A 22,712-nucleotide genomic window follows, 5' to 3' on the forward strand; every position below is an offset into this window, starting at 1 on the left:
TAGTAACAAAAAATATAGGGGCATATTATCAAGGACAGGCGATACATTATCGCCGCTTTTATCGGCAGGAAACTGCCGATAAAGCGGCGATAATGTATCGCCTGTCCTTGATAATATGCCCCATAATCCCAATTTTAGAAAAGCAGTAGCAAGTGTTACGTTTTAGGGAACGCTAACTCCTCCAGACTGATCATTTTGACAATCGTAGGTTATGTCATTTTAGGAAGCGAAGGTTAGTAAGGAACCCTAAATGGAGCAATTTGAGAACAGATGTAAGCTTCGCTTGCAAGAGTAATATGATATACTGAATTTATTGAATTGTACCTCATTCTTTCACCACTGAGGCCCTCATCTCTATCTGGTAGCAGCATTTCAAAGCTGTAGCTTTTGTTTCGCTGATTTTCGTGCTCTTAATAATAGCAATGCTTTTTCTAACAAAAAAATCGACACAGCATTATGCAATGATATTTCAATTGCAAGCGTCCTTCGTGAGCTTTTTTGTGCCAATCTGCAAAAATGCAGAAACGCAGCGGAAACATTCCCTGGAACGGGTATTCTTTCTCATTTTCTATTCCTGTCAAGGGCAATGGATCCTTTATGAACACACAATGCTAAAAATATACATTTCCCTCTGCATTCCAAATGTTTGCCTCCCCAGAATAGTGCTTTATATATGCTACCCCATTCATATTAATGGGCGATGCTGTGAGCCGGTTGTCAGTGTACATTAACACCTGATCTATAAAGAGGATGCTGAGCCCTCGCTGGAAGTATTAGTCATCGCACCTTGGGAATGCAGTTGTGTGTTTCTCTTCTTGAATCAAGCGTCTGTGATGCACATGCCTGGATTTTCAATGAAACAAACACACTATAAAACTCATTACCGATAACCCTGAAACAGCATTAGGAAGTTTCACAAAGTTTTTTTTTTAGCAATCCTCATGCATTCTGTCTGTTACATTTATTATACTTGGAGGTGAAAAACATTGCTATAAAACAAATCTAAACATCTCAGCTGAACAGGACATTTTTTGTTACAGTGTGGGTTGGTATACCGTTTTTATCTACCACATACACATCATTTTCCACATGTTACAAACATTTTGTAATATATATTTTACACAAAATGGGCTCTGGGGCAAAGGTTGATATCTCTACAGATGCGATAACTATAAATAATTATCAAACCATTATACGATCTAAGTGAAATATTTCCCATGGGCAAGTTAAAAATATATGGGAGTACTTGGCTTATTTGTGAGAGCCCTGTGTCACTTTTGCACTACGTAAAGTGGTACATTCGTGACGCACGGTTCTCAATTCGATTTATGAAGCCACGCAATGTCAATCATGAGTAAGTCAGTGCAGCGCAAATCACAGTGTCACCTTACTCTGGGCCGAGGAGACGCTGCCCCAGATTTACCAAATCATGTAAACCTGGGTAAGCGACAGAATCTGTAAGCCACCAAAGGTGGGCGTAACGAGGAGAAATATCTTTATTTCTCCTCGTTTTTTCCTCTTTTTATGTGTGCTGCATCCTGCATCGCACATCGAAAGAGAAATATGCCTCCTAGGATTGTTTGTGTAGGAAGGTGACCCTTCCTGCACAAAAACAATCTTGCATGAAGTGAAGGCACCCTTGCACCACTGAGCAAGGGTGCCTACTTGTCGTTAAACTGCTGAAATGCGCCAGCACATGAGAAAGGACAGGAAAGCACTGTATTGCTTAAATACGGTGCATTCCTGCCCATTCACATTGGTGTAGGGCAGCACAGAAAGGTACCTTGCTGTGCTGGCCTACGCCAATATCCCATAAATGAGCCCCTTAGTATGATAGTTCAGTCCACCCAATTCATATGTAAATAGAGCGCTCTCCCTCATTGTTATAAGTGTTTTATGCAAATTGAATCTAAAGTAAAAGTACTAGCTGAAACAATTTAAATCAGAATGCTTCAGAGGTTAATTTGTTTACCAATAAGGCCTCAGTTAGCAGTTGAGTAATTTAAAAAGGAGACTAAACTGCCTGCTGTCAATGATGTGTTACAAAACAGGATTTTCTTTTAGAACTTCTGGCATGCATTGAAAAAAATGGAATTTGGTCATCTAAATACTAGCATGATGGACTGCTATATTTTGAAGATCACAAACCCAGTGTTTGCAGCGATCACAGGCAGGGGTGTGGCTACGAGGGTGGGGGGGGGTTGGGATGTTATACCCCCCTAAACATGGTTTCTGTTGTACATAGTTGTGTACAGGTGCTTTTAGTCGAATGTGGTGCGGTGTCTGTCAGAATACACTCTGGATTTGAGTAAACAAGCACACACAAAAAACTGTCAACACACACTTTCTTTCATCTGTCTTAAAAAACTTTGTTAGTTTGAGTACCCCTAACAATCCGCACACTTCTCTCTTTCCACTGCCTCTTAAGCCCCCTTGTGTCCTGCTTTTCATAATGTATTCTAACAAGATATGCCAGCTTGATTGTTGGGAAATCTGAAGTTTGCATCCCACCAATCTTACTAACCAAGCTACGCCCCTGATCACAGGGGGTGGCAATGTTCATAAATAGTACTCAATTATCTGGTCATTCTAGAAACTGAACCTATTGAGCAATTGGGGTATTTTCTGGCTGAAGAGTGTATTGGGCCTGTACATGTTCCCTGAATCCGAGATACAAAAAGATGGTGTTAAATTAACCAAAAATATTATGGCGACATACTCCAGGATACTCCAAGGATTAAACGTACAGTGTCTAATATAATAGCAGGGAAGAACTACAATACCAAAACCAACTGTCTTTGTGACTGCCTAAGCTTATCCAACAGTCTTTACATTGCCTCCATCTTATGCCCAACTTTAACAGTGGTATATTGGTCCCAACGTTTGCATTGGTTCCACCGATTTTAGTATCCTTGCTCCACATGAGAATGTAACATTGCCATATGAGTTTACTAATTTTTCTCGGAAAACCTTGCCCTCAGTTCAGAAAGATTTTCTCTCTAGTAAAATGAGAAATGTCCATAAGCTTCTTAGATTCACACTAGCCATTTTAGGCTGTCCTGGCAAGGACTTGTAGTTGGAGTTGGGTTGAGCACTGCAAAAGTGGTCATGTGCAATGAATGTGCTTAAACCCATCACAATGTAGGTCTCAAACTTTGCTCCAGATCAATTGTGCATGAAAGAGGGAAAAATATATGGGCCTGGATCACCAGACAATTTAACTGCCACTATTTCATGTCCATGGAGATAAGTAATGCAAAAGAAACAATTAATGGACGGAATGCTGACGATGCAAACATTCACCCCTAGTCACATAATTCTTTTGCTCACCACACCACACCAGTTTGGACGAAGCCATATGCATATCAGTCTTGACCCTGTTCTTGTGGGAACAGACCAGCCCGAACTGCCAAGCCAGGCCCTCCCTGGATCGGAAACAAGCATCCTGGGACCGGTTTCAGGGCATCACCCATCATCAGCCAGGCTAGCTTGAATCCAGTGGTGTAGTGAGCACGGGACCCGCGTCTGGGCATACCCTTCACACTTAGGGCAACATATGCAAAAGAAACAATTGATGAACGGAATGCTGACAATGCAAACATTCACCCCCAGTCACAAGGATCTTGGTTAAACCCATCTTTCTGTTGCTCACCACACCACCCCAGTTTGGAACCATCCATACCCTTCCCACTTAGGGTGACATTTGAAAAAGAAACTATTGATGGACGGAATGCTAACAATGATTTAACCCAGATCTCTTGACTGGGGTTGACTGTTTTCATTTCTTCTGCACTTTCCTGGATTTTCTTATTCGTTATCCAAAAGATTGGTAGGGCTTTCATAATCTGTAAAAAAAGTTATTACAAGCATTTTTAAGTATAGTGTCGTTTTAAAAGGTGCGGTGGTTTCTTGTGTATTAATAATAGCTTGTTAAATATCAGAGTATTGGTGTTTTTACAAATATATTTACCTTAGTTGGTCTTTTGTTTTGGATTTCGGTTTCTTCAGTCTTTGATGGCTCTGTTCATGTGTTTTTTCATTTGTTCCAAGTTTTAAAGACTGTCGTTTTTTCTGTTGAGGATTGAAAAATAATTTATTTGTTATTTCTTAGTTTAATAAACCCTATTTTTAATAGGAAAAAACTCATAGTTATTACAAATATGTAGTCATTTCTAAAAGTTGTGTTTTAAAACATGAAAAACATTTCAAACTATTTCTTTTTATTTTTTACATGGGATAACTGATTTTGAACTTAAGAAATAGTATTCTTGAACATAAAAGAAGTTATTTTTAATATTTTCTTTTTGTTACCTTATTTTTTGGATTAAATATGTCTTGTATTCGTTTTTGCTTATTTCAATGAAGGATGTGTTCTTTCCTCTTCAAATAGTAATCAGTTTGCTGAAAAAATTTAATTGTAAACTTTTTAGCTTCTGGATTTTTAACATTTTTTTTTGTCAGAATACGTATTTAAAAAAAATAAGAGACGTATACTATTCACATTTTTTTGTTCGAATAATAACGCGATTATTCATCTGTGTTTAATTCTCGACATCCATTTGAAAATTTTTGTATTTTATTGTAAATGTACTTACATTGTTTGCAACTTGTTTTCAAATGTGGACAAGGTTTTGGAAAATGATGGCAATGTTTAAAGTAATCTGAAACATAATAATGTTTTACATTTATTATTATGTCTCTTTTTATTTTTATTATAAAAAGAGCTACGTTTCCATGTTTTTCAAATTTAACTTACTTGTTTGCTCGTAAACGAATGGTATCACTGTGGCTATAGTTCTTCTCTGTGGCAAGAGGTCAGAGGGTCAGTTAGAAGCGACTGCTCTCTCTGGTAGTTGATGAACAACTGTTTTCAAAATGGTGTCTTACTCGTATTTATAGGTTTTCGTGAGTGTCATCTTAATTTTAGTGAAAAGCATCTTAGTGATGCTTTTCACTAAAATTAAGTTTACACTTTAAGATTTTAATATCTGTTTTTTTCCGATTGATTTGCTGTGAAAACGTGTAATTTAAAGTTTTTTCTTTAAAAGTGTGTGTTTTGTGTATCATATTCCGTTTGACCTCCATTTTGTTTTGAGCCTCTTGGTGTTTGTTTCATGGAAAGAGTTGTAGGACTCTTTTTTTGCTTTATTTTCTAAAATGGCGGGTATGTGTTTGTTTCGCACTTAATATTAATAATTCTTATGATTTTGTATTTAACATCTATTGTTTTATCATTAATATGTTTTTGATAATCGTTTTATGTCTCTTTTTTAAAAATGTTGTTTGTTACTCCAGTATTAATTTTAGTGCCCGAGTATTAATTTTGAAAATATGCTTGTTTTTGTAAAAAAGTGTGCTTAGTTGCTTAACATATTTTAAAAAACTTCCCTACCCAAAACCCCTGTTTTCCCTGAATCCCGTTCCAGGGGTTATTTTACAACAACAAAAAAATTGTAATCAATATTTTATGCATTGTAATGGTATGCGTTGTATTTTTTTTCATTGTAATGGTAGCTTTCCATTAGTATTATTATTTTGCGTTGTAATAGTATGCGTTGTAAAAACGTGAGTTGTTATGGTACTTGCGTTGTAAAAAATGCGTTGTAATGGCATACGTTGTATTAGCATGCTTTGTAGTGACATACATACGTCTGAAAACTATCAAGGCCATGAATCTATGTTGTTGATGAAAACTAACCATCAGGAGTTGTTTTAAAGTTGGCAGTTTTTTTTTATAAACATGAAAGCAATAATAGGCCCGACCCTAAATCGAAACACCAATGGATTAATAAGGCGTGCAGGGAAGCTAAAATCGCACTGGTACAAGTTAAGAATAAAGATGTCCTAGGCACCAGAGCAGCCAGGTCTCACTATAAAAACACCTTGGCTGAATCCAAAGCAGCCTGGGAGAATAAAAAATGGGAACGGATCAGGAAAGCTTTGGAAACTAGACATATTAGATGCTTTTGGAATCTAGTGAAGATTGGCTACTCCGAAGGCAACTCAGCTGTTGCTCCAAATCGAGCGGAAGAAGGCAGGAGATCGCATTTTAACTTTGTATACTCTAAGTCCCTGGGCTGGTGCAGAGATTATTCCAATTTTTAAAAAAGGCTCCCCATTAGATCCGGCAAATTACCGGCCCATTAGTCTTATTGATGTCACCCAAAAGATATTTGCCTGGGTCCTTCTGGGACGAGTGCAATCATGGATGGACGAGTCAAATGTTCTAATCCCCTTACAAGCAGGATTTAGGTCCAAAATCTCGACTATAGACCAAATCTTTAGATTGCAATTAATCTACTGGAAAACATTAACCTTGGGAGGGGGTAGTCTTTATTTGACCTTTGTGGACCTTAAGTCCGCCTTTGATATGGTCCATCGTAAGCAGTTATGGGGACTCCTACACGACATGGGGGTGCCGGTCTACCTTTGCCAGCTTTTAAAACCCCTTCATGTAGGTACTTACGCATGGGTAAGATTTGGCAAGAATGGAAAACTGACTGGTCCTTTTCCTGTGGAGAAAGGTGTGAGGCAGGGATGTGTGCTAGCGCCTACCCTCTTCTCCCTCTTCCTGAACGACTTAATTACCATTCTTTTGGCTGTGAAGGACATATACTCACCAGGGATAGCAAATAGGAAAATACCAGCTTTAATGTTTGCTGACAACACGCTGCTCTTGTCTAAATCATCTATGGGGATGCAGCGTGTTTTGGATGAGTTAAGCGCATTCTGTAGGAAGAGGTATTTGGTGATAAATGTAAACAAAAACAAATATATGTTTTTTCATGCCAAAACCACTAACTGCCCACATCCCCAAATGGATGGTAGGCCCTTAGAGAGAGTGCCAATCTTCGACTATTTGGGCATTACATTGAATGATAAAATGGATTGGAGGACACACATAATGATGGCTAATTTGAAATTAACGCAATCAACGGGAGGTATCCGCAAAGTCCATAAAAATTGTTCCCAAAAAGTGATTGGTCCCCTGGCCAAAAACTATAAAATCCAAGCAAGGGGAGCATCCCTTTATGGTGCGAACTCTGGGGTCATTGCTCATCTCACTTCTTACTGGTGACTGAGAACATGTTTATTAGGCAATTGTTGGGTCTCCCAAAAAGTGCGCCCTTAACCCCCCTTAGGATGGACTTAGGTATTGGCCCCATCACAGATTTAATTGCCTCTCATCCTCTCCTATTCTGGCGTTGCATTTGGAGTACGCCAGAGTTCATTAATAATAGGGAGGAATTGAGGGATGTCATGTATAAATTGGGGGCTACTAACCTACCATGGCTGTCCTATGTTAGTAGTGTTTGTTTCTCACTGGGGCGTGGTAACTTGTGGTCAAATCCGGAGGAGACCTGTTCCAGCCCCTCTAAAAAAAAATCTAGCTCTAACCCTCATGGAACTTAAACTTGCCCAATTAATTCAAAGTACGATGCCATGCTCCTTGACATCAAGGTTTCTGGATGTCAAGCAGCAGTATAAATTGGAAACGACCTTGGACAGTATTCAACCATTCATGGCAAAAAAAACCTGTTCTTACAATTCAGGCACAGCACACTTCCGTTACGTGCATTTACGAACAAATGCAAGGGTGCAGCAAAACTAGATTGTCCTGGCTGCTCCGCTTCAGAAAAAACAGAACTCCATGTAATGCTCTTCTGTCCTGCATATCATAGGTCTAGATCAAAGTGGGTTCTCCAACTATGCAGAAATTTGGGGCTCAGAAATCATATCGAGGTTTTTAGGATACTTAAATTCTAAACACTACCATTATTTGTAGTTGCTACCTCAAAATTCCTCTTTGCAATGTGGTGCATGCGTAGAGGAATACTAAAGGGGAAAGAGATGGCCAACAGTTGATGCTGCCCTCCACATGATACCTCTACTGCCCTTTGTTGCTATATTGAATCTCCCAGAGAATGTGATGATAATAATTGTTTTTATCCTGTTTACGTAGGAATGTAACTTTTAATGTTTAATGTTTTAATTTATTCTTTTAACAAGAAGTCTAATCAAAGCTGGAATTGTTTTGATGTTGCTTTTTAACAGTTTTATAATTCTTAAATAAGTGACATGGGTTCTACCGACAACTTGCATGCCATTATTTTGGGGGTCAGGTAGTCATTTAATGACCGTTAAAGTTTAGGTAAAGAAGTAACTTATCTCTGTCGATTAAGGAATGGCTGTTTTGAACTTTTACCCCTAACCGTCCTCCTCAATGTAATATTTTATTTTATCCTATTGATTGTAAAATGTATTATGCTTTTATGGCTGTAAAGCCGAAATAAAGTATTTTTGACTGACTGACTGACTATTAAAAGAAAACAAATGAAAAGTAAATAAAAAAATTGTCATACATCAACGTTCATCACGTCATAGAATTACATTAACATACTACAATGAAAATGATTCCACTAACGCAAAAAATTATATAAAATGTACCACATTTTTTTAAAGAAATATAATTATGTTGTAAGTCATATAACAGTATATATTGCTGAAATCAATACAAATCATATGAAACACTTTACATGGTATAGTGAATTATATAAAACACGGTTCATTTCTAACACCGCTTACATACAATAAATATATTTACCAACACATGGAATGTCCCAAACACACTGACACATATCCACACAGATATGTGGACACACAACACAGTTATAGCTGAAGTCACACTGACTGCACAAGGATGTTAGCTTTATTTATGTAACCCTACTAGTGTTTGCCAGGTGTGTATTCCCTTTCGCAGGTAATGTCACAGCACTACCTACTCCTACTAGGAAGTGTAAATCTCCGCCCAAGGTATCTGCAGTACAGTTAGGTGTAGATTTATGTTTGAATGTTTAGACGTAGGTGTAAATCTCTGTGTGGTAATTTGAGCCCATAGATTCACCTTTCTGAATTGGTAAAAAAAAATGTTTCAAAACAGTTTAAAAATGTACTGTAACTTACAATTGGGAGAACTCCTTACAAGGGCCATTGGTAGGCGTGTGTGTTATTTTCTTTTTATCAACAGATTGTGAGTGATGGGCAGGAGGGGAAATGGTGAGAAGTGGAGAAACAAGCAGGAAATCGAAGGTACAGCTGCGGGAGGTTAAGGCGTTACGGATGTTGGACAAACACCTAAAACATAATGTGAACAAAACATGAATAGTGAGATGTTTGACAGAGTGAGACAAGCATACTGCCTGCCTCTTCCATCAAACAACAGCTTAGAGTTATATTTTGCCTGGAGAAAACCGCAGAGCCATTCTGTAATGTACACGTGATTTAGGAGCAATTGTTCCAAGTGTTCTACAGGCGGTATTTTAGCCTTGTTATTTTTACTCTGTTATCAGTTCATCCTGTCACACGCACCACTGCACACAATCTTCTAGGAGTTCAGCCATTGTAAGAAATCGCCGGCAGGAGCAATGATACAACAAGAAAGGTACCGAATCAATTGTATCAACGCACTTCTAAAACAGGTGGCGAGTTCAATAGCACAGCTCCATTCAATTTTGCTTGAAAATTGTTTACAACTCCAAATAAAGTAAATAATGGCAGAGAGCAGTGTAGCCTTTGAGATGTGTTCTATGAAACCAGCGTCTGAATATCCCAGAGCAGACTGGGGTACTGGGCTGCAACTGTAAAAGCTGGGGGGGGCTTATTTATGAGCCCTTGCGTCACTTTTGCGCTGCTGGTGCATCACTTTTTGTGACGCACCAGCAGGGTAAAAAATGCACTAGGTTGCGTCAATTTGACAAAGTGATGTGTCACTTTGTAAACCCCTGCAGGGGGGCGTTCCGATGCAAGAAAGGGTCGTACAAGTGACGCAGTGAAATCTATAGGATTTCACTGTGCCACTTCGAGGACGCAAATACTGACACATCTGTAACACCTTGTAACATGATGCGTCATACTGAAAATATGGCGCATCATTGATGTCGCAAGGAGGGCGCAATGAAAAGTGACGCATTGCTGTTTTCACTCAGCGATGCGTCACTTTTCATAAATGAGGCTGTGGGTCTTTTGCTACTAGTATTCTTGGATTCCCACACAAGAGACCTCACACTAGGACTCAAATACTACTTTTTAACACTTGATTTAACACTTGATTCTCAGGGTAGTGAGGCTTGCTCAAGACACATGTTGTGGGCTAGAGCCTCAGAACTTAATCAATTGGTGTCCAAGAAGTCCTTTTTCTTGGAAAAAATTTAAATACTTTATTACACACACTGCTGAATACTATGTACAAAATAACAAATACATACAGAATATCAGGTGTAACTGCTTATGGTGATATCCACTAAAGGGCCTCAGAAGCAACCAGAGGAATAAACTGGTCCACACTGTGTCCAGCAGAACACCCACTCAGAAATGCCACACATGCAACCTTAGGATCATCCTCGACAGCCAACTGACCATGAAACAACAAGTCAACGCTGTCACTTTTTCGTGCTTCCATACCCTCTGCATGCTCCACAAAATCTTCCAATGGATACCAATGAATACCAGAAAGACGTCACTCAGGCCCTCGTAACCAGCCGCATAGACTACGGCAAAGCTTGCTACACTGGAATCTTCACCGAACTCTTCAAAATACTCTATACAATACAAAACACCACAGTCCCCAAACCGACTCACATTACCCCTCACCTCAGAGACCTCTACTGGCTCCCAATCCAGAAGAGATAGCAGTTCAAGATCTTCATGTATGACTAAAAGCTCCAAATAACCAAGGGCCATTCTGCATCAAGCATCAACTGAACTTCCACCTCCCTTCAAGAAGTTTGCACTCTGCCTCACTCGCCATTGCACATATCCCTTCATTCATTGCAGCACGGGCCGCTCCTTCTCCTACTTAGCCACCAAGATGTGGAACAAACTACCCCTCCACCTCTGAACAGTGCCCTTTTTGGCAGTCTTCAGAAAGAAGCTCTACACCTGGCTCTTTGACAGAGACACAGCACTTACAGCACCCAGATGCCCCTAGGGGTGACAGTGTGAACTCTACGTATACTGATTGACCAACGAAAAGTTCCATTATGCCCTGTACTCTAAAACAGAATGTCCCCTACCTCACCTATCCGACTAAAACATGAGCAATTCAATAATTATATGTCATGCCTATTGTTTTGTCATAATGTTACCACAATAATTAAAGGCAAAATATAGAATCAAACCCTTTAAAAATGTATATTCGAACACTTCAAAATGCAGCTAGCTTTCAATGACATGATAAAAGAGTAAATGCAAAGATTTACTGTCAACAATATGTGTCAATAATATTTCAACATTCAACTCCCGACAATTTCAGAGTCTTTCTTTTACATTTGTCCTGGGTGCAAAGCAACTGCAGAACCTAGTAACAAATATATATGGAACTAAAATACTTTAAACAAATTCTCATCTCCAAGTGTACTAAAAGTAAACTTAGCTATAACACATAGGGAGATTCATGAACATTTGAGGCAAAGTTTCTGTTGGAGTCTGATTCTCTCCTGAAAGCTACAAACCATGTGTTAATATCTTGGGGTTGTCCCTGCCCTCTGGGAACTACCAAGACAACTGTCAAAGTGTGCTCCTGCCCTTGCAGGGGCTTATGGGACAACTGCCAGCCTTGCTCCTCGTAGTTTCCTGGACAGTGGCACTAAGAATGGAGCCTCTCCAAATGAAGCATGCTGTTTTCTCCTCTATGGCTCTATCCCTAGGCTTTGGACTAGCTTGCTCCTGGTGGTGTGCTTCATTGCGTGCTCATGAACTTATCTCTCACTGGAGCTCTTTAATTCCCACTTTCCCTCCAATGAAGGAGAACTAATGTAACTTCACTCCTGCACCTTTAATTCCCGGAAGCCTGCTTTGGTGGTGGAAGACTCGTTCATAATTCTAAGACCAAATTGCCTCCTTCCAGCAGCAGGGGTCTGTGTAGACCACAGGACCCTTTCTTCTGTCTGGGCTCCTGGCAATCTCCTTGACCAAGGGTCTTCCTTCAGTAGTAATCCATGGCCTTAAATGCAAGTTACATTCACCATGTCCCATGATTTTGTGGCTACTTCTAGGGTGCCTGTGTGTCCCACTGGAGACAGGGGTCCCGCCAACATTATACACCTTGGAATCCAGTCACATGCACACCAGAACTGCAAAGCAGGGACCTCTGTGAACCAGAACACATGTAACCAAGATCAGTTACATCCTATCTGGGCTTCGTCATTTAGGTGCAGCTTGGGTCTGATGGCACAGTGATCAAGGGACCACATCTAGACATAACCTCGCATCTTAAGGTCAATGATGGGTTGGAAACGTACCCCAAGAAATAGCCAGTGGCTAGACTATTTAGAAGCATTCCTTCCATCAAATGTAATATGTTTGATGTAAAACTCTAGTGCTCACAGTTCCACTGAAATCTAGCTGCAAGTGACTAAAGTAGCCTAAACAGGCATAAACTGGTCTTGGGTTGCTGATCTGCACATGGCTAGGTCCAATCGGAGGTCGGCCAAAAAATAATGAAAAGCTACCCCAAACTATTGCTAGTGAGGCGGCGGCAACCATTCATTGCACCACCGTCTTTGTGTTCTGAATATCTAAGCAGGCCTTGCTTTTTCCAAGTGAAATTTCATATGTAATTCCCAATTCTGCGGGGATAAATGCTCCCATTTATCTTATGCTCTGGGAAAGGAATAACTAGGAGAAGGGGGAACGGGTGGTGTGGGGCCAGGGTGGTAATGGTGGCCGGGGGCCAGGGTAGAATTGGGCTGGCTGGGTGAAGCATTGTATGCACTGGGAGGGAACCAGGGACAGATGCTAGGCAGCTTTTGCATCCCAAGGTTAAAGCGATTTTAATGGGTTCAGATTCTCCAACCAGATTTTCCATTCATGTGTGGGAACATAGTGAACTTTATAATTGGGTGAAATGGTATCCCATCTACAGTTAGTACGCTATGCAACGTACAATCTGCCTAATCTTTCAAGCAGCCGTACACAAAAAACTATCTGGCAGGCAGGCTAGCTATGCAATGATAGTTCAATAGGCTAATGGTATTTTTGTTATGTTATGTTGTTTTATGTTGTGTTAATTATGTTATGTTATATGTTATATGTTATGTTTTTTTATTTCTATAGTGCAATAATCACGCAGTAGTTTGGACAAGGTGTGTAAGTGTGTAGCTCCAAGGTGCTTATATGAAGAGGCAGGTCTTTACCTTGCAGGACTCAACAAGTAAGGAGAAAGCTCTGATGTACTGAGGGAGGTTGTTCCATGCCTTGGGTGTGTTGTAGGAGAATGAGCACCCTCCACTTTGGCTTCTGCAAATGCAGGGCATGTGTGCAAGTGACAGTGAGGCAGAGCATAGGTGTCTGGTGCGTTGGTAAAAGTATATGCAGCTGTTCAGGTATTCTGGCCCTGGGCTGTGTAGAGCTTTGAATACTTGCATGAGAAGTTTGAATTGGCAGTACTTGTGAATGGATAGCCAATGAAACTTCCTGAGGTGCTGTGTGTTGTGGGTGCAGTATGGTAGGTTGAGTGTGAGTCTTACAGATGTATTCTGGATGGTCTGGAGTTATTGCAGAATTTTGGCATAGAGAGTGTTGCCGTAGTCCTGCCTGCTGGTGTTGATTCCTTGTGTGACGGTACGTCTGGTGTTCTAAGGCAACCATTTGGAGATCTTTCGCAGCTTGATAGGATGTGGAAGCAGAAGGTGTACACAGTATTGACTTGAGCTGTCACGTTGAGCTTTTCATCTAGAATGATCCCTAGATTTCATGCCTTGTCTGTGGGTGTAGGTGTTGGTTCTAGCTCCAACAGCCACCTGGTAGAAACCCATGGGGTGGTCGTATTGCTGAAGGCCAGCACCTCCGTCTTGTTGGAGTTACGGTTTCAGGCAGGTTCACATCCAGTCTGGTACCATGGTTACACAGTTGGTGAACTTGGTTCTGATGGTGTTCATCTTGTCCATCAGGGAGAGAATGAGTTGCGTGTCATACAATGATGTTGTCAAGCAGTGATGGTGGCTAGCAGTCTCATGTATTTGTTGAAAAGAGTCAGGCTGAGGGGTGATCGCTATGGGACACTACATATCAGTTTATTGGTCTCTGATGTGAATGTTGGCTGCCTAACCCTTTGGATTCTTACTGTGAGGAAGGAGGAGATCTATTTGAGCCAATCTTGTGTAGTCTTATGATGCCATGGAGAGGTTGAGCAGGATGAGGGCTGCTGTATCTCCTTGGTCCAGGAGTGCTATTGTTCTTTCTCAATTCTGATTGTGTGTAGTGTAGAAGCTAAAGTTCACGGTGGGTTGTGAGTTGCTTGTTAATGGCCTTCTCAATCATTTTGGCTAGACAGTGGAGTAGGGTGATGGGTTGCAAGTTGCTTTCTTGATTGGGGCAGTTGTGTGCTTTTTGAGTAGGGCTTAGATGTCTGTAGATTTCCATTCATCTGGGAAAGTAGCAGACGTGATCATGGTGTTGATGATGTGGGTCAGGGTGGTGCTGATTGGTGATGTTCCCGGGCTATAGATGTGGTGGAGGCATTGGTCTATTGGGGCCCCTGAGTGGAATATCTCCATGATTGACAGACTGTCATTTCTGGTGAGGGTTGTCCATTCAGTTTGGTGGCCGTTTGGGTTGGTGGGAGGTAGGTTAGCAATGAGCTCTCTGGGGTTGGGTAGGTGTGCGAAGTTGCCGTAGATGTATGAGATTTTGCCATGGAAGAAGTTGAATTGGATGTCGCGGAGTTATTGGGAGGCACCAATGTAGTTGACAATGGCTGAGAGCAAGGTAAAATCCTTGACAATCTAGAGGATCTCCTTGCAGCTCTTGGAGCTTCCTTTGATGTGCACCATTAGAACTGTTTCTTGATGTCTCTAATTTACTGGTGATAGCATCTGAGTGCAGCCTTGTAGGTAGTTCTGTGGGTGGTGTCATGGCTGGCTCCCCATTTCTTTTCTAGCTGATTACAGTGTTGTATGGTGTCTCAAGGGTACAGAAATAGAATATTGAATCAAAAATATCGACTTGCACTAATATAGAGTTTCAAATATCTTGGGTCAGAAATATCATCATTCAGCTTCTCGTGGTAAAGAATATCGATTTTAGGTAAGTAATATAGACGTTAAATGTTTAATATCATTTGCAAAAATGCAGTTGTTAAAAATATTGTTTGTTTATTAATGTTATATATTTTAGTATTCATTTTATATGTATGTGTTGTATGTATTTTGTATAAGAATTGTTTGTATTTTTAATAAATGTGTTAAATTTTTTGTAGTTACTATTATCTTTTTATTTGAATTTTGCATTTTTAATTCCGTAGCGTGTTGTGGGTTAATAGGGGAATAGGGTGGAAAGTACTTTAAATATATTAAATGTATTGATCAATTTTTATTTATTAATATTTTATAATTGAGATGTTATAGTGTTAAATGTGTAAAGTAATTTATTTATTAATTATTTAATCTTTGGTTGTAAATTCATTTCAAATAATTAATTAGTAATTAATTATGGTAATTGTGTAATATATTTTAGGTGTGTGGTGTGGTGTTTATAGGTATTAAGGGTGGGAAGTAATTAATTTGTAATTGATGCATTAATAATTGGATGTTAATTATTTTTAACTAATTAATTGGTAATTAATTACGGTAATTGTGTCATTCATTTTAGGTGTTTGTTTTGGTGTTTATAAGTTCAAGTTCAAGAATTTGTATAGCGCACTACTCACCCAGAGGGTCTCAAGGTGCTTGGGGAGGGGGTTCATTATTTATCAAATAACCAGGTTTTAAGTTCTTTTCTGAAGGAGATGTGGTTCTGAGTGAGGCGGAGGTGAGTGGGGAGTGAGTTCCAGTTCTTGGCCGCTAAGTAGGAGAAGGATCTACCTCCCATGGTGGACCTTTGGATACGTGGGACTGCGGCGAGGCCTTGATTGGAGGATCTTAGTTGGCGGGTGGGTGTATAGAAGGATAGTCGAGTGTTGAGGCATTCGGGTCCTAGTTTGTAGAGGGCCTTGTGTGCGTGGGTGAGGAGACGGAATGTTATTCTCTTGTTGACGGGAAGCCAGTGTAGGTTTTTCAGGTGGCCGGTAATGTGATCTTGGCGAGGGATATCCAAAATGAGTCTTGCCGATGCGTTTTGGATGCGTTGGAGTTTTTTCTGTAGTTTGGCTGTATTTCCGGCGTAGAGTGTGTTTCCGTAGTCTAGTCGACTCGTAACCAGTGCATGGGTTACAGTTTTTCTTGTCTCGGTGGGGATCCAATGAAAGATTTTTTTGAGCATACGAAGTACGTTGAAGCAGGAGGATGAGACGGCGTTGACTTGTCTGGTCATTGAGAGGGAGGAGTCTAGGATGAAGCCTAGGTTACGTGCGTGGTCTGTGGGTATGGGTGCGGAGCCCAGATCCGAAGGCCACCATGAGTTGTCCCAGGCAGAGGGGGAAGATCCTAGGATGAGCACTTCCGTTTTGTCTGAGTTAAGTTTTAGGCGGCTGTTTTTCATCCATATGGCTACTTCTTTCATGCCTTCGTGAAGGTTTGTTTTGGCGGTGTTGGGGTTTTTGGTGAGGGAAAGGATCAGCTGGGTGTCGTCAGCGTAGGAGATGATGTTGAGGTTGTGTTGGCGCGCGATGGAAGCGAGTGGACTCATGTAAACGTTGAAGAGGATGGGACCAAGTGATGATCCTTGTGGTACACCCCAGATGACGTCGGTGGCATCTGATTTGAATGGGGGGAGGCGGACTCTCTGGGTTCTTCCGGCGAGGAACGAGATGATCCAGTCCAAGGCTTTACCTTTTATGCCGATGTTGCTGAGGCGTTGTATGAGGGTGCTGTGGCAGACAGTGTCGAAGGCGGCGGAGAGGTCGAGTAGAATGAGGGCCACTGTTTCTCCGTTGTCCAGTAGTGTTCGGATGTCGTCTGTTGCTGCGATGAGGGCGGTTTCGGTGCTGTGTTTGGCTCTAAAGCCGGATTGTGATGGATCGAGGGAGTTGTTGGATTCCAGAAAGGTGGCGAGTTGGCTATTGACGGCTTTCTCAATGACTTTGGACGGGAATGGGAGGAGGGATATGGGGCGGTAGTTTTTAGGTTCAGCGGGGTCTGCTGTGGGTTTCTTCAGGAGGGCGCTGACTTCGGCATGTTTCCAACTTTCTGGGAAGGTAGCAGAGTTGAAGGAGTAGTTGATGACATCACGGAGATGGGGTGCGATGATGGAGTCTGCTTTGTTGTAGATGTGGTGGGGACATGGGTCAGTTGGCGAGCCAGAGTGGATGGAATTCATTAGGCGGATGGTGTCTTCAGTGGTGATTGGGTTCCAGGCGTTGAGGTAGTTGGAGTGCGGTTTAGGTTCTGAGGGCGGTGGAGAGGATTGTTCGTTGGAACTGTTTTCGAAGCTGTTATGTATGTCAGCAATTTTGTTGTAGAAGAAGGAGGATAACGAGTCGCAGAGGTCTTGGGAGGGAGTGATGTCGTTAGAAGCTGCGGTGGGGTTGGTGAATTCCTTGACAATGTTGAATAATTCCTTGCTGTTATGGGCGTTGTTGTCGAGTCGATTCTTGAATGCTGATTTCTTGGTGGATCGAATCAGCTGGTGGTGTTTACGGGTGGCTGACTTGAAGGTGGTCATGTTTTCGGTGGTTGGGTTTTTTCTCCATGTTTTCTCGAGAGTACGGCATAGCTTCTTGGATTTCTTGAGGTCATCGTTGAACCAGGGTGCCTTTTTGCTGTCTTGTATGGTGTGATGGTTTTTCAAGGGTGCTAATTCGTCAGCGCTGTGAGTGATCCATTGTTTGAATTTGATGGCAGCTTGGTTTGGGTCCGATGAGAGGGCGGGTGGGTTCTGGTTGAGCGATGTGAGGAGTTGGTCGGTGGTGATTTTGTTCCATTTTCTCCGGGGGATAGGTTGTGGGGGGTTGTGGAACGAGGTGGTTTTGTAGCCGAAGTGAACACAACAGTGGTCCGTCCAGTGGAGAGCTGTGGTGTGATCGAAGGAGATGTGTCTGCTGGAGGTGAAGATTGGGTCGAGCGTATGTCCGGCTACATGGGTGGGGGTGTCAACAAGTTGTTTGAGGCCGAGATTGGCCAGGTTGTCAAGAAGGGTGGTGGTGTTGTTGTCGTTTTTCTTTTCCAGGTGGAAGTTGAGGTCTCCTAGTAGAATGTAGTTCTCGGAGGCGAGGGCATGTGGACTGATGAAGTCGGTGATGTCTTCGCTGAATTGTTTACGGGTTCCTGGTGGCCTGTAGATGAGGGTGCCTCTGAGTGTGGTCCTAGGGTCGGTGTGGATCTGGAAGGGGAGGTGTTCGGCGGTTGTAAGGTTATCGTCGGAGCTGGTCGTGATTTTGATGGTGTTCTTATGGACGATGGCGATGCCTCCTCCTGTTTGGACGGTGCGGTCTTTTCGGATGATCTTGTAATTGTCCGGGATGGCAATGGCGATGTCGGGTGTTGACGATGCGTTCATCCAGGTTTCAGTAAGGAAGGCGACGTCCGGTGATGATGTGTCGAGTAGATCCCAGAGTTCAGTGGCGTATCTGTGGACCGAGCGGGTGTTCAGCAGGATGCATTTCAGGTGGTTAGGGTCGGGGCTGTGTTTGGAGGAAGTGGGTTTGGTGTGGGTCCTGAAGCAGGTGAACTTGCAGGAGTGGCAGGCGAATGGACCGTGGGTACGACCTGGGGCGGCTTCGCAGCATTGTGGTGTGCGTCCGGGGTAAAGAGGGTAGCAGCGTCATACGTTATGCGGGTGGAATGGGGTTTGCGGGGACCAGGGGGTCTGGCGCTGGGCGCAGTCCAGGCACGGCGCTGCGCGTGAACGCTGCACGCAAAGGCATCTGTCATAAATGGTTGGGGGGGAGGGGCGAGGGAGGGTCAGCTGGGAGGCGGGAGCGGGGCGGAGCTACGGGCCAGGAGGCACAGACACAAAATGGCGGCAAAAACAAACGAGAACACGGGGCGAGTGTTTATGTGCAAGCAGGCAAGGATCTTCACAACATTTAAAGCGGACTTCTAATTAAATTAAAGCGCTACAGTAAAATGCCAGCACGATCACACAACAATGAATCAGGCACAAATACAATATGTTGGCATGAGCAGAACAGCAATGAATCAGGCACCAATTGTAACGCGCTGTAAAAATGCAATAAGCGCTACGCTTTAAAATGATGCACAGAGCGTTGAAGATTGAAATGTCCCAGAGCAGCAAAGCAGCTAAGCGCTACGATACCCGTTGGCCAGGGGAGCGACCGCTACTGCCAGAGACAGGACGGTCACAGCGATGGGGCTGGCGAGGACTTCCTTAGCTGTTAGTGGGAGGGAGGGTCAGCTGGGAGGCGGGAGCGGGGCAGAGCTACGGGCCGGGAGGCCCAGACACAAAATGGCGGCAAAAACAAACGAGAACACGGGCGAGTGTTTATGTGCAAGCAGGCAAGGATCTTCACAACATTTAAAGCGAACTTCTAATTAAATTAAAGCGCTACAGTAAAATGCCAGCACGATCACACAACAATGAATCAGGCACAAATACAATATGTTGGCATGAGCAGAACAGCAATGAATCAGGCACCAATTGTAACGCGCTGTAAAAATGCAATAAGTGCACGCTTTAAAATGATGCACAGAGCGTTGAAGATTGAAATGTCCCAGAGCAGCAAAGCAGCTAAGCGCTACGATACCCGTTGGCCAGGGGAGCGACCGCTACTGCCAGAGACAGGACGGTCACAGCGATGGGGCTGGCGAGGACTTCCTTAGCTGTTAGTGGGGGGGAGGGTCAGCTGGGAGGCGGGAGCGGGAGCGGGGCGGAGCTACGGGCCAGGAGGCCCAGACACAAAATGGCGGCAAAAACAAACGAGAACACGGGCGAGTGTTTATGTGCAAGCAGGCAAGGATCTTCACAACATTTAAAGCGAACTTCTAATTAAATTAAAGTGCTACAGTAAAATGCCAGCACGATCACACAACAATGAATCAGGCACAAATACAATATGTTGGCATGAGCAGAACAGCAATGAATCAGGCACCAATTGTAACGCGCTGTAAAAATGCAATAAGTGCACGCTTTAAAATTATGCACAGAGCGTTGAAGATTGAAATGTCCCAGAGCAGCAAAGCAGCTAAGCGCTACGATACCCGTTGGCCAGGGGAGCGTGGGGGAGCGACCGCTACTGCCAGAGACAGGACGGTCATACTTATAGGAGTAAAGGGTGGGAAATAATTTGTATTAAATTAATATATAGTAGTTCATTGATGTTAATTATTTTATATGTATTTTGGGCAATTCTGTAATTTTTTGTAAGTTGTTTTTACTGTTAAAAGGGTAAAGGATGGGTATTAAATACATTTCAATTACTTTATTAATGATTGTTAATAGTAATAGTTTTTAATTTATAAATACTTTTTAATTATTTTTAATATTTTAGAGTTTAATTTAGGTCTGGGTTGTGGATATCATAGTGTTAAAGTGTCTTTAGTCAATTAATGTTTATTAGTTGGTTGTATTAATAATATTTTTTTAATCCATTATTATTATATTCATTTTCAAAAACAAATTATTAGAAATGTTGCACTTTTTATTATTGGTGTGGTGTTATAGAAGAGCAAATACAATGAATACATGAATGTATTAATTCATGTGTTTGTTTGTAAATATTTACAAGTTTTTGTTATAAATATGTTTATTATTTTATGTTTGAAATTATTTTGGAAACAAAGTGCCCTGAAGCAATGAGACGGCACTCAAAAGCATTCTAACAATTTGATGCAAATTGCCTTCTTTCTCCAACGTTAGTTAGTCATCGCCAACGCGTTTCAAGGTTACAAACCCCTTCTTCACAGGCTGCTGCAGAAAATATATCAAAGCTCACATTCATTTAAATTTCCAGCTTTATTTCCTTTTCCTTTCCTTTCCTCCCCCAGTGGGCGTATGCTCTGTGCACAGTACCTTGGTGCATGCTGGGACATCGAGGTCGTGATGTGAGTATACATTTTTTCACATATAGTAAGTACAATGTGCATTCTTCATTGTAAGCTATTTTAAATCCTGTGTAGGTTTTTTTTATATGTAATATATATTAAACTATTTTTTTTTATTGTTTATTTTTTATGATTTTTTAAATATTTGTATTGTTTTTATTTTTGTTTTAACTGTTTGAGTTTTGATAGTAATGTTTGTCTCTTCGATATCCAACACTTTACCCACTTTCTCTACTGTTGCACTCACTGGAATGGGAACAGTAATTTTTTAACACTTTCCCTATTGTTGCTCGCACTGGAGTGGGAATAGTCATTTTTACCTCTCCACTATCCAACACTTTCCCTACTGTTGTAATCACTGGAGTTGGAATAGTACATTTTACCTCTTCGCTATCCAACATTTTCCCTACTGTTGCACTCTTTGGAGTGGGAATATAAAGTTTTTACTCCTCCACTATCAAATACTTTCCCTACTGTTGCATTCTTTAGAGTGGGAATAGTAATTTCTTCCCCTTCGCTATCCAACACTTTTCATACTGTTTAGTTTCATGTTTAAAATTATTGTAGACATTTTTTTTATATCTTAAAATATTGATATATTTATATTATTTTTATATAATTTAAAGGTTTTCAAATAAATTACAGATAATAGTTTATTAATTATTTTAAAGTAAATAGATAAATACATATATAAATGTATATGAATTATGTTTGTGTGTTTATTTTTTATTAAGTGTATTTGGTATATTTTGTTAAAATGTATATTAAATGTATTTTTATTCCAATTCATATTCAATTTATTTCAAATGTAATATTTTATTTTATATATATATATTTGAATCGATATTTTTTACATCGATATGTTTGATTCAATATTTTTGTACTTACCCGTGTAGGTATGGGAGTTGATATTTGTGTACTCAATATATTGTTTTCAATATTTTTAACATCAATGTTATTGTGATCGATATTCTATCAGTGAACCGTCTCAGAGGTATTCTGTGTACCAACTGGCATGCTTTGTTAATCTACTATGCTTATTGGGTGTGATGGGTGCGAGGCAGTCTGCACAGTTTTTGATCCAGTTGTTGATGTCCTTGTCGAGGTTGTCTGTGGGGGCTAGGCTGACGAGTGCTCAGAGCCCAGACATTAGAGAAAGGTCTTGGTTGTGAGGAGGTGGCTTCTTTCTCTGACAGTATGACCATCTGGGCAGAGACAAATAATTCTATCATCTTTAAAATGGCTTGTCCTATCACAGGGAGATGTAGCTCACAATGGGGTATTCCCTCCCTTGTCCTCCTATCCAGCTAGCCAGGCACCAATCCCAGTGGGAGAGTAGCACCCTCAGAACCAGTTTTAAGTAGCCACAGGAGAGTGTTTGCTCATTTTCCTAGCCACGCCTATGGTTCTGTCACGTTGAATTTAGGTGGAGAGGGGCACTCTGGGTTTCTCGGCAGTAGAGCACACAGGGACCACTGAAAAATAGGGTAGAGTTACCCTGGAAAATTGTTATCAGTCAGGGAAGAGCCATGGGCTACCCCCACCCATTTGCCAGTGCCAGGCATAAAAGCCCACTTTAGAACAGTATTGGACCTGTGGTAGACAGATGAGGACAGACGAAGGCCTGCACCTGCTGATGTGACTTAGTGCCCAAGGGCTGGACCTGCTCTGATTTGTACCCAGGACTTAGAGGTTGACTCTAAGGGTCATTTGGATGACCTCCTGTTCAGCTACAGTCGCACAAAAGCTGCAAAAAAGTCAATGTAGCAAAATTGG

The sequence above is a fragment of the Lissotriton helveticus genome, chromosome 3_2, assembly GCF_964261635.1.
Source record: "Lissotriton helveticus chromosome 3_2, aLisHel1.1, whole genome shotgun sequence".
In the NCBI taxonomy this organism is placed as follows: Eukaryota; Metazoa; Chordata; class Amphibia; order Caudata; family Salamandridae; genus Lissotriton; species Lissotriton helveticus.